Source organism: Schistocerca gregaria, chromosome 3, assembly GCF_023897955.1.
Source record: "Schistocerca gregaria isolate iqSchGreg1 chromosome 3, iqSchGreg1.2, whole genome shotgun sequence".
NCBI lineage: Eukaryota > Metazoa > Arthropoda > Insecta > Orthoptera > Acrididae > Schistocerca > Schistocerca gregaria.
Window position 1 is genome coordinate 383,247,993 of NC_064922.1, and position 13,666 is coordinate 383,261,658.

Consider the following 13,666-nt stretch of genomic DNA (forward strand, 5'->3'; position numbering starts at 1 on the left):
GTGTATGTGTGTGTGTGTGTGTGTGTGATTATTATTATTATTTTTGCGTCCTAAACAGCCATGGGAATTATTTAAAGTTGAATTGTTTTTCAAACTAAATAACAGCTTACTTCATGCAAAATTTTGGCTCAGTCATTTAAGTGAAACAGTGATAGGTCTCTGCATTCTTAAATACTGTTTTAGTTTGATTACTAAAACCAGTTCAACAAAAATGAAAATAATCTGCTATAAACCAAAATGTATTTCGCAGTTTAAAGTACAGACCTATGCTTTTACAAGAACACTTTCGAAAAATACACACTGTGTTGTTTTCTTTTACTTTGTAATGAAGGCAAAGGTGCGAAGGGTAAATTGCTAGTTTATTACAAACCTTTTTGTGGAACTTAATAGGCAATATGTTATATGTAGATCAGTTTACAAAACAGGTCATAAATTCCTCCAAACTAGGTGTTCTACTACACATAGTGGAAAAATTCAGTAAACTGGAATATATTTTGTAATAAATATTTACATATCATCATTCCATTGTGTTAAAAGAGTGTGGATGAACTGATTTGAGCTCTCCTCAGAGAAATTCCTCTTGACACACGCACTGAATATAACTTTATTATTATACCCACACCAGACTGTAAGTGATTGTTGGAGTTCAGTTGTTATCCATGTGCCTCCAGGCCACTGTGATGTCCGGAATTAAAAAAAAAAGGGGGGGTGGTAATTTTTTTTGTTTTGTTTAAAGGAAAGAAAGAAAAAAGGGTGAATAAAGGTGAAGGGAAGTGGTTCTATTTTTACTGGAATGAACTTATTGATGGACATCACAAAAATTTATTTTACCTATATTTTTTTTTTTTACTCATCGAAGAAGACAACACAACACATATAAAAGAAATCATCACACTAATATTATCCACAGAATGATCGTTTCACAAGACACTTTCTAGCTCGACTGACTCTTAAGACTGAACAAGACTCGACTGACTCTACTCTCTCTCTGGACCACAGCCTCTTCACGTCCCTCTGGACCAGAGATTTCGACTGTGAATAGCACGCCGATTATTTAATTAATCGTACAGCCGCTGGGCGCGCGCTTGGCGCGTCATTTAAATGGGGTTAAACGCACACCGCGAGAGGCGTGGGCTAGCGGTGTCTTACAGGTATCGCCACACGGCCCCCTCTACTGGTGCGTAAGTTTTTCAAACTTCGCGGCAGTACCAGATTTGAGTTGACGAACAAGGTTGTGCAGTGTTTGCACCAGCATTATACAACATTTTCAAACATATGACAAGTACATACATACATAAAGAATTATAGCCTAAAGTACAAAGTTTAAGTAAATATACATAAATTGTTGCACATTACAAAATAGCCACTTTGAAATTGATCAATGGATGATTCATTTCTTTTAGAGAGATGCCTGCACCGTTGGCAGTCCTGTTATTAAAACAATAGCTGCTACCCTGTATTCACAGTTCTTATTGTGTCGACCAGTGAGCACTATGCTTTGCCTCAGTTCAGTGTGGTGCGAAGCACAGTAAAAGTCACAGCACCACAACTTTGTTTACTTTACAGTTTGCACATCAGGACAATAGGTAATGAATCTGCTTACGACAAAAGAACACAAAAGGTCATACAATTTGGTTTTAAGTTGTCGATGACAACAAAGTTCATGTCAGTATTGTTGGTGTTTAAGAGTGGCTGTGCGTGCACGAGTGCAGTAATTTTGATAAAGTGGTCCATCCACTACGCACCGCGTCACTGCGTACAGCCTCGCGCTCGGGTCCGCTGTTGAGGTATAATAGGCGGTGACACGTCTGGCGGCGCCACCCCTTACGACGGACGCGACAGTACTGGTAGCCGCATCCGAAGACCGTACAACGCAGACTTCCAAGCACTTTCCAAGGTAGGGATCACTGTGATACGCATCATTGCACTTTATCGTAGAATTTGAGATTAAACTTATCACTTTGTACGGAAAACACTTTTCTATCATATTTTTACTCTTGACTGGTTGATTTCTCTTTATCAACACTATTTGATTTTTTTTTACGCTGTTCAGAAGGGAGGTTCGACGTCCTGTTCCTTCTGAGAACACATTTTCACAGACACTTCACTTTTGAGCAAAATTACACTTTGCATCTTTTCTCCTTTTATATTAGGTGCACATAGTAAGACTGTTTTGTGTGTAGCCTTCATAAGAGGACATTTAAGTTTTGAATAGGCAAGTTCAAAATTACATAGAAAAAATGGACATGTACATATACATAAAATGATTACCTACTATAGACATGAAATTCAATATACATAATACAAATGAACTTCTTCGTAGCTAAGTTGCTACATAGCCATTGAAATACTTTGCTAGTCGTGACCTGTGAAACTCTCCCAAAATTCATATTTATATAGAGAATACTAGTTGTTTACATCTTCAAAAACTTACAATTAGACATGTTTTGCTAGTCGTGTCCTGTGAAACTTTACAAAATTCAGATTTATATTGAGATTGCTAGTTGTTTACATTTACAAAATTTTACAATTAGACATGACATGACATATTTATGTACACGAAATTCAGGTTGTGCCATCTATTTCTTGCTGTGCATGTGCACTAACGGAGTACTATCTCCTTCTTTACAGAATATTGAAATCTATGGCATCTGCCATCAAGAATTCTGCAAAACTCGACGAGAGACCCTAAGTGCTGCAAATTATGAATGGACAAAATATACAAAAGAATAGTGCAAAAACCTCACTACCCCACTATCCATCGTCCAGCAGTGGGCAAGGAGGTGGGAGTAGGATCAAGATAGAAGGATTGGGTTATATTCATATTTACAAAATCTTCATCAATACAGTAGTGTTTTCACACATGTGTGCGACGAATAGTGTATCTGTTTGCGTAACGTATGCATCATAAACTTTGCCATTGCGCAAGTGTCACTGACTTTAAGCCAATTCATTTTGTATTCAGTTTCATCCTTTAAAGTTGATCCGAATTGCTGTTTAAGCAAAAAGAAATTCAATGATCATTGTCAATCACTTCCTGTAAATCAGTCAAAGATTTTTGCAAGAATCAATGTGAGTACCGTATATGGTTTAATTCACTCGTTGAATCAGTCATGTTGAGGTAAATACGCGCTTAATGACACGGTAGTTTATATTCCTGAAAAAAAAATTCGGTCAGTAAACGTACTAATAAATGACTATAGGATCCTTCCATAAGAGGTGTACTTTAGTGAGTATCACGTAGTAAAATAAATATATGAATTTCCTGTAGGTAAAGGAAAATGAATGCGCTTTAGTTTCCATAAAGACAAGAAAATCGCTGTGTCCACGAAGACAGCTGCGTCGTACTGCTTCACACACAAATCTTCAAAAACTTATCCACTTTGCTGAAAGAGAAAGAAAAATCTCATACACTAAAGTATGTTTTCTTGTAATCGTGAATTGTACGTCGTACCGGTAGTCGTGTAGTTTTTGTTTCCTGGTCGAGAACATGAGCAGAGAGCGGGAGACTTCGTATCCTAGCAATTGTTTTATGAGAGTCGCATTTTCTTAACTCTGGTCCAGACAGAACGACATAAAATTGCATAACTTATATACTATCCCACTTACACAAATACATATGTCCATGTCCTCACAGTATCAAGTAATGAGTGCTAGATTTCACCTAAATTACTTCACAGGATAAAAACATTTTTTTTAAATAGTGTTAATGTTAGTGAGTTCATAAGTTCGTAACCATTAAACACGACCTTCGTAAATGTAGAATACGAATCTTACGAAGGCAGCCTGCATGCATAGTACTACACAATTAGCCTGTGTAAAGAATGAGATTCTATAACGACAGCAATTTTTATTCGCTACGTAAGCAGATTATTTATTTCGCTGTGGCTGATAAACATTTTTCCTCCACAATGACCTATGTACAAAATTTACGTTTGTTACGATGGAGAGCACACAAACTCTTTATGCCAAGCGTGAGATAATGGTTTTTTAAATAGGGCACATACCAAATAAGTTTTTTTCTCCTTTTTTTATTGCCTACACGGCGAATCATTTCTCATTAACATCTATCAGTATTCATACACACGTATCGTTTTCATTCATACAGCTTCATATAATTAATATTCACCTTTCTTCTCATAGAACAGCTTCAATATAAATCGCAAATCATCAAATAATACTACGTGGTGGCATCATTGGCTCACACACAACGAAATCCTCATCATCATCATAAAAACTACCTTATAAACTAAAATTCACATTCATTCTTTCACACTCATTTCAGCACAATCATTCACTCATGCTGGCGTATAGTATAGCATTCTGGTGGCTTTCAAATTCATCACAGTTATTAACATAATAAAATCTTTTTTCTTGTACACAGTTTCCTGTTCTAGAAAATGCCTGTTTGAGGAGTAAGTTTGGTCGCTAACTTCGTTGTCCTTGGCTAGTAGTCAAATTATTCGTAGCATAGTAAATATAACGTAGATTAAATAGTTCTTGGATTGCATGTAATGTTTAACGTAGATTTGCTATAGTTTAATGCGTTATGATTCTTTGCAGTGACTAACAATTAACACTAACATTTTAGCTGTAACTAGCACATCCTTTCTCTTTCTCTTACTTTACATACTGCTTTAAGTGGTGGTGGGCGTAAAGTCCTTTAACTTTCTGTGTTGTAGGGTATGCTAATAAATAACATCCAGGGTGAGGAATATCGACGATCCGGTATGGACCTGAGTAAACTAATTGCCATTTCTTAAGCAAACGTTTTAGCCTCGTAGATTTGGGATGGGTTGTGAGCAATACCAAATCATCAATTTCGAACACACGTGTCGGTCTGACCCGTTTATCAAATTTTTTCTTCCGGAGCTCCGCAGTGTGCGCCAGGGTAATGGCAGCTTGCCTTACCTTTTCCTGCAAAGAAATATCGTTCGAAGACAACTTAGGCAGGGGACTTGACCATGAGTTTTTTTCTGGTTCGTCTGATAACAACTCGGCAGGTGAGAATCCTGTTGAACTATGTGGCAAATTGTTCACAATGTATTCGAACGGAGCGAGGTATTCTATCCCTTTGGAATGTTTTGTAGAAGAATGGATGCGCATAAATTGATTAAATTCTTTAAAAATTCGCTCAACGGGGTTACCCTGTGGGTGAAATCGGGAAGTAAGAATATGTTTAATATAGGAATCTTGCAGAAATGATTTCCACTTTGCACTCGTAAAGTACGATGCATTGTCCGTTAGGACAGCGACAGGTTTTCCGACGCGGGCTAGGTAGTCGGCCGAAAAGCGTCGAATGATAGCCGCAACAGTGGCTGTGCGCAAGGCGTACAATTTCACATACTTAGTAAAAACGTCCAATATAGCCAAAATGTATTTAGCACCACCGCGGGATTGTGGATAGGGTCCGCCAATGTCTACGGAAATCAAATCAAGCGGTTGCTTTGGAAGAATGGGATGCAATTCAATTGATGCATGTTTGTTCAAATATTTTGCCTTCTGGCAAATGATACATTTGCGAATGACCTGCAGGACTCTACGTCGCATGTTAGGAAAATAGCAGAAGCGTAGGATCTTGGCGGCACATTTATTAATGCCATAATGTCCCCAGGTTTTGTGGGTGAACAAAATGAAGTCGTCAACATAAGCTTCCGGTAAACATACCAACCAACGCTCTGACACGAGATGGGAACGATGAAACAGTACACCATTGTTGATCTTGTAGTAATTTTGAAGATTAGAATTTGAATTCTGACATAATTTTGTTTTCACTGTAGACCACCTAGGATCGGCATCTTGTAACTGTGCAAAATCCCTGCAGATTCGGTGATAGTAGCGGTTGTAGGATTCGTCATACATTAACATGACCTGAGAGTCGGAAGTTTGCTCATGCAAATCTGAAAGATTTTTCGCATCGTGCGGAAGACGAGAAAGAGCGTCCGCAACAATATTGGTTTCGCCGGAGATGTAAATAATTTCGAAATCGTATTCTTGTAATGACAAACACCAACGAGTGAGCCGGGAATGAAGTAATTTGCAAGACAGTAAAAATGATAAAGCTTGGTGGTCTGTATAGATGCGTGTATGTTTTCCCCAGAGAAAATATTGAAATTTTCGCATAGACCAAATAATTGCAAGGGTCTCGCGTTCCGTAACTGAATACGATCTCTCGCATTCAGTTAAGGTGCGACTGGCAAAACTGATAGGTTTTACTATTGTTCGATCATGTTCAACAGACAGTTGAAACAAAAAGGCCCCAAGTCCATAAGATGACGCATCGGTCGATAGGCAGAAGTCTTTTGACATGTCCGGATGACAGAGGAGTGGTGCGTGGATTAATGATTGTTTAATTTTTTCAAAATCGGCTTGACATTCTGTAGTCCATCGCCAAAGGGAATTTTTCTTTAGAAGATTTAGAAGATGTGGGCTGTTAAGAGCTTGCTGTGTCACGAACTTTCTGAAAAATGACGAAAGACCCAAAAATGCTTTAAGTTGTTTTTTGGTTCGGGGTGCAGGAAAGTTGCGAATTGCTTCAGTCTTTTTAGAGTCCGGCCTGATGCCTTCCGGCGTGATGATGTGGCCAAGGAACTTAATCTGTTGTCGGGCGAACCTTGATTTTTCCAAATTGATTGTCACGCCTGCATCGGCGAATTTAATCAAAATTTGTCTTAGAAGATCGACATGTTCTTCCCAGGTGGCAGTCGCCACAACTAAACCATCCACACAGGGAGTGATTTGTGAAAGTAAATCTGGCCCGAGGACGTCGTCAAGCGCCTCGATAAAAATTCCTGCACTTATTCGTAACCCGAATGGCAAAACACGGAATTGGTATGATCGTCCTTCGCACAAAAATGCGGTATATTTACGTGATTCAGGATGTAGAAGAACCTGGTAGTAGGACGATCGTAGGTCGATATTAGTCAGAAATTTGGCGTTGTGAAATTTCAGGAGTTGTTCGTCCAGATTTACAGGGCGAGTATTTACCGGTATAATAATTTTATTGATTTCGCGTGCATCGAGAACAAGACGCACGCTTCCATCGGGTTTCGAAACTGACAACAAAGGGTTGCAATACGGCGAGTGCGAATTTTCTATGATTTTACAACGTAGCATTCTGTTAATTTCCTGCATAACCGCTGGTTTTTTAGACCACGGTATATTGTAGTGTGTACGACAAAATGTTAGGTGGGGTTTGACATCCATCTTGTACACATACCCACGTATGATACCAGGTTTATCTTGAAAGACTACTGAAAATTGTTGAAGAAGGTGAAACAGATTCTGTTTTTGCAAATCAGTTAGATGGTAGGCTTCGGCACACTTTTCCCACAGAGTTTTACTATCAGCATTGTAAGCAGAATTGTAATTGTTTGTCATAGAAAAATTAGTGATGGGCACAGATTGTACTTTCAAGTGACGTACGTCCCGATAAGAATTGTTGTTATTAATTGTTTTAGATAAAGGTATCAAAATTCTTTGCTTTTCAACCGTCAATTGACAGATACCATTCCCTAAGTCAATCACTGCTCGATACTGATTTAAGAAATCGATGCCGAAAAGACATGGAACTGTCAAATTATCCACAACAAGGAAATGATAACGAACATGCACGTTGGGAACAACAAAAGTTAGAAGAGCTTGTAATTTGACATTTTTTGATTTGTTTCCAGTGGCACCGATGATTCGGCAGTTCTGCACTGGAAACGTCGGAAGTTTAGAACCTTTATCTAGATCCAAGTACAGGGAACTAGAAATAACGCTTGCTGACGCTCCAGTGTCGAATAACACTTCTACAATGGATTTCTCTAACGATAAAACAGCAGTTGCCTGAACCGTTACCTTTACTTTGTCGTTATTACTAGACTTATTATTCTCGGCAAGAAGGTCATGTTCCATAGTGTGTCCGTCTTGGAATCTCAAAAAACAATTTGCAAGATTATTTGCGCCCGTGCTCACGTTCTCGACCGGGGGTTGGGCGCTTACGCCGGTCTTCTCATGTTTTCCGCCGCGTTATTAGGCAACGCATTTTGGTCATCACTTACCTCAATAATATTTATTCTTTGTTCATGGACATGTTTGGTATTCGGTGGAGTTTGATTACCGCAGTCCTGATTATTAGCATTGTTTGTTGGTACAAAGTGTCGTGCATTCGGAAACATATAATTGTAGTTGTGTGGTGTATAGTTCGGGTTTCCCCACTGCGGGGGTGGATAACTGACTCTAGAATTTTGACAATTTGAATTATTCTGCTGATATGGCGAATTTCTCTCAAAATAACCAGGGTTGTATCTTCCATCCTGACGTCTGTTTTGATTGATGTTGTTTCGGTTACGGTTGTTGTTGCCTCTGGAGTACTGATTGTTGTTGAAACTACCATTGCGTCTGTTGCCATTACTATTACTTTTTCGGTAAAATTGACCATTACCAAAACTGTTGTAATTGTTGGAATTTTGGAATCGGGGATCGCAAGATTGCTGCGAATATTGTGTGAAGTTGGGCTGTTGTGATTTTTGCCCCTGATTTTGAGGAAGCGGGTTTGCATTCCACATGTTACCGCTGTTGTTATTTTGATTGAAATTATGGCAATTGTTTTGGCGAGAGTTGGAATTAGCATTATAAATATATGGAGTGTTCCCTGAATCTCCTCTAAACACAAGGTCTACTTCATTCAAATAATCTAGAAATTTCTTGATGTTAGTTTCCGGAACACCAATTAATTGTGTCCGGTAATGCAGGGGTAAATGACTTTTTAAGGTGTTAATCACATCGGCAAGATCGGCCGGTTTTGACCAATAAAGTGTTTTGTCCAGGTATCTTTCAAAATATTGACGCAAAGTTTCTTTACGAGGGTTGTATGGTTCGGGATTGTGAACTTCACGTCGAAGTTGTTTTTGCTCATGTTCTGACCAGAATTCCTGCAGAAAAGCCTCTTCAAATTGCTTGAAAGTTAAATTTTGCCTTTTTATTTCAGCTCCCCATCTGGATGCTCGCCCCCTCAACAAATTACTTACAAAAAAAATCTTTTCCGCATCTGACCAGTTGTGCGGAAACATTCCGTCAAAAGACCTAATAAAAACAATCGGGTGCACCGCTTGGGTATCATCGGAACTGAACGTTGGAAAATAGGCATGTTTAATCATGTCACCGTCAACAATACCGGCAGGCACTATAGGGCCTGAACTATTGTTCGCTGGTGAAACTTCAAGGCACAAGAGTGGTTGAGAATTACTGTTTTGTGCGATCACTGAGAGCGGCTCTGTTTGATGTTTTTCGCTCGCAAGTGTTTCGCTGTTAGACTGTGGAACAAACTGCACAGTGAAATTAGGCGGTGAACTCGTTGTGAGTGGTGTTGTAGGCGGAACAGTAACTACGTTAGAATCGGGAGTTAATAACTGAGAAATCTGGTTTTTTAAAGTGTTGGTCTCGGTTTGCACCTGCGACATGGCCTGGTGTAAAATCTCTTTTGTAGCGGTTTCTACCCTTTGCTCAATGAGCTTGTTGCAAATACCACATTCGTGCACTAATTTTTCTGCAATGTTTGCGTTACACTCTAAAGAAAGCGATTCTGTTTTTTCCTCCAAATGGGAAATTTTTTCTTTCATTTCTAATTGTTGTAAGCATACTACGCTAACTTGTTGAGTAATACCTTCGATATCCATCGAAATTTTATTTTGTGAGGTGGTTTGATTTTGCACGAAATTCTGAACTAGATCATTGACCTGAGCCTGAGCGTTCGTGACCTGATCCAACTTGGTTTTACATGACTGCATTTCGGAATTTGTCACTGTTTGATATTTAACAAAGGAATTTTCGTGAGTGTTTACACGACATGACAATTCGTTGAAACTTTCGGTCAATTGTGTCGTTTTTGAATTAAGTTCTGAGATTTGGTTAGCCTGTTTTTCCAGAGTAGATGTTACCTCAGAGGACAATTGATCGATTTTGCTGTTTAATTCTTTTGTACTCTGCTCCTGTTTATCAAATCTAGTGTCTAGTTTATCAAACCTTTCATTAAGGATGCTATCCATACTTCGCGTAAGAAGTTGTATTAAAATTCCGTACTGATTCGGATCAATGTTTGGATCATTGTTCCTTTCACTAGAGTTGTGCAAATTAGGATCGGAGTGGGAAATCCCTAGTTGGACACGTCTACTATCGTTTTCCATAGGGACAGGATTATTGGGTGTGTCACCTGATGAATTACTTTCGTTACTTAGTATTATTTGATGTGATACACCTGCAGTAAATTCCATAGATTCTGGGCTGGAAAAGCCTAGGAAAGGGGATGCTGATGATACAGTAGCATCACCGTTATCAGTTTGCTGTTGTTGTTGTTCCATTTTTGCCAATAATTAACAAACGTGAAATATACAAATAGTACACCCAGAATGGTGATGGCTTGCAAAGTACAAAAGATAAATAAAATTTAAATAGTTAGACGGTAATAACTATTACTTGATAGAATTTCCAAAAATGTCTGAATTATTATTGTGGTTGTAACCGTATTCGCGTAGCTAATCTGAAAGTGGTGACATGACGTAACAAACAGGATTGACTCATAACAATGACTTCTGCATATCTTACTGTTGAATTTCAATGTTACAATAATAGAAATTCCATTGACAAAGGGTATGATTCTTGTTTAGGGAAAGGCATGGGAAATGGGAATAAAAGTTAGCATAGGCGGGAGGCGCACGCTGGACAATGGCATAGCAGAACAAATGCTTTTGCACTACTCACCGCGCTGCGTTGAAGTTGCAGAAATCTTGTTAATCTTGAAACAACGTTAGCTCTCGTTTTCATATTGGGCATGAAAGAGAAAATTACAGTTTTTTAGCCAATGTACAAGACAATAAATATTACTACACGTATGATTTTACTTTAATTTGCCCTTGTTAAGTTCATTCCAGTAAAATCCGAAGATTGGCGTCCTGTAAACGGTCGCCAGTGTGATGTCCGGAATTAAAAAAAAAAGGGGGGTGGTAATTTTTTTTGTTTTTTTTTGTTTTGTTGAAAGGAAAGAAAGAAAAAAGGGTGAATAAAGGTGAAGGGAAGTGGTTCTATTTTTACTGGAATGAACTTATTGATGGACATCACAAAAATTTATTTTACCTATATTTTTTTTTTACTCATCGAAGAAGACAACACAACACATATAAAAGAAATCATCACACTAATATTATCCACAGAATGATAGTTTCACAAGACACTTTCTAGCTCGACTGACTATTAAGACTGAACAAGACTCGACTGACTCTACTCTCTCTCTGGACCACAGCCTCTTCACGTCCCTCTGGACCAGAGATTTCGACTGTGAATAGCACGCCGATTATTTAATTAATCGTACAGCCGCTGGGCGCGCGCTTGGCGCGTCATTTAAATGGGGTTAAACGCACACCGCGAGAGGCGTGGGCTAGCGGTGTCTTACAGGTATCGCCACACCACTGCTCCTAAAAACTTACAGCAAAACCTAACAGATTGGTTCTTATCTACCCCCTTCCTTGACCATTTGTAGACGTATCAACACAGTTCATTAAAACTTGGAATATTGTCTTCTTAGTGAACAACAGAAGTATAGATTTGATTTACTGGAACGTTAGTAAATCCTGCAGACCATTAATTCTTACTGCATGAGAGCATTTAGTATGTGTAATTAGTTAAGCTTGGACATATTCATTCAGTCGTGTCATTTTTTGTCAACTAAGAATCTAAAAAAATCAGTTGTTTTTCAGAAAATATTGAGGGAAAGGGGGGGGGGGGATGCACACTTTACTCCCTATACCCCACCGTGGTTATTCTCGTGAACTACCCACACTTCAAGTACTTGTATGCTATGCTCCTCATGTCATTCTCAAAGGTACATCACACATATTTCACCAGTCACTTTAAACAATGAAGAAATAAACAAGATCCTTTGTAGATCCACTATTCCAGCCAGAACGTGGGATGATGAAGCATAGAAAGAGAGAACTGACATCATTGTCCTAGCTGGAGCCGGCTGGTGTGGCCGAGCGGTTCTAGGTGCTTCAGTCCGGAACCGCGCTGCTGCTACTGTCGCAGGTTCGAATCCTGCCTCGGGCATGGATGTGTGTGATGTCTTTAGGTTAGTTAGGTTTTGTAGTTCTAAGTCTAGGGGACTGACAACATCAGATGCTAAGTCCCATAGTGCTTAGAGCCATTTGAACCATCTTAGCTGGAATAGAAGAGAGATGACCTCACGTCAATGGGCATTAATATCACAGTCAAGTTGTAGAAAGCATGTGGACAGGTCAGGTTTATTTCTGCAGAAAAGTTTTCCTCAATTGTAAGGCGAATGCTGGGATTAAGTAATAAGCGTAAGATCATCTTTCTGCTGCCCACCAGCATAATGTACTGTGTGTTAATCAAATAAGAACCCAAGATTAAAAATAAATTGTGGCATTACAACATTAACAGTAACTAGCTGAAAAGAGCTTCACCCTGATGTAGCCCGTCATCTCTTTCAGAGATGGAGAGAGACTAAAAACAGGTATCAGTGGCGTGTATGGTATTTTACACTTACAGGCATGTCACATCATGAGGAGTCGCCACTAAAGCTGCGGCTCTCCTGCCTCAGCACAGATGCTGTGAATAGGGCTGGTCTTAATGGTCCTGGTAGCCAGCCTAATTTCCTGATACTACATCACATCTAAAGTTTTTAAAGGCAGCGGTGTAATAGACCCATAAACTATGCACAAGAAGGCTTATTGAAACTGGAGTGGACGAGTTCTCTTTGTTTCCCATGGACTACGAGCAACACATTTTAATGTAGCAGTGTTCTCGGTAACCATTCTTCCACGTGCCTCGGGTATGGCAAACTTAAAAAATCAAGGTCCAGAAATATCATTATTTGTTTAAAATTTGAAATAGTGCTCCTCATTCTCTGTTTAGGAAAGTTAAACACAGATAGCGAATGATTAAAAAAAGGACAAGCAGATCGCTCTGCTGATAACTTAAAACCCTCCTTATCTGACCGTACTTCCAACCTTCTATGGATCAGCTGCAACTGACAGATTGGTGCTGTGACGCTCTGAGAAAGAACAAAAGACGCAAAAATCATCTACAAATAAAACACGCTATACAGAACTTATCGCTATTGATGCTATACTGTTAAGAACGACAGTAAAGAAAATTACACATAAAACTTTACCTCAAGCAACACCATTCTGACTGCACGTCTCCGACTCAGTGTTTAAAATAATGTTGACAGGACGACTGCAAACCTTACGAACGTGTCCTCTGAAGCACCATTCGTTAGTTGTTAGTGGTTAAATGACATTTCGTGAAAGTGACTAAGCCTATTTTAGCGATCTCCATGTGATGTCCAGGATTGTTGTTAAATCTCTTCTTGCTTTCCTTAATAGCTGCGGATCACTTCACTATCACCACCCAAAAGGCTGCAAAATTTTTTGCACGTGCCGCCGCTTGGACCTTTGCAGGGATGACCTATTGTCCCCGACTGCGGAGCAACACCTGTTACTCCACCAGAATACAACTTGCAATCATAGTTGGCCTGAAGACCAGGTAAAAGCTCCAGCGTCGTGCTAGATCGTGTTGGTAATGTGATCCATCCATTTGTGAACAGATTGTCTATACTGCGTCCAGTTTGCCTTGCCGAGCACCCATCTGGCTGGATAATTTTAGG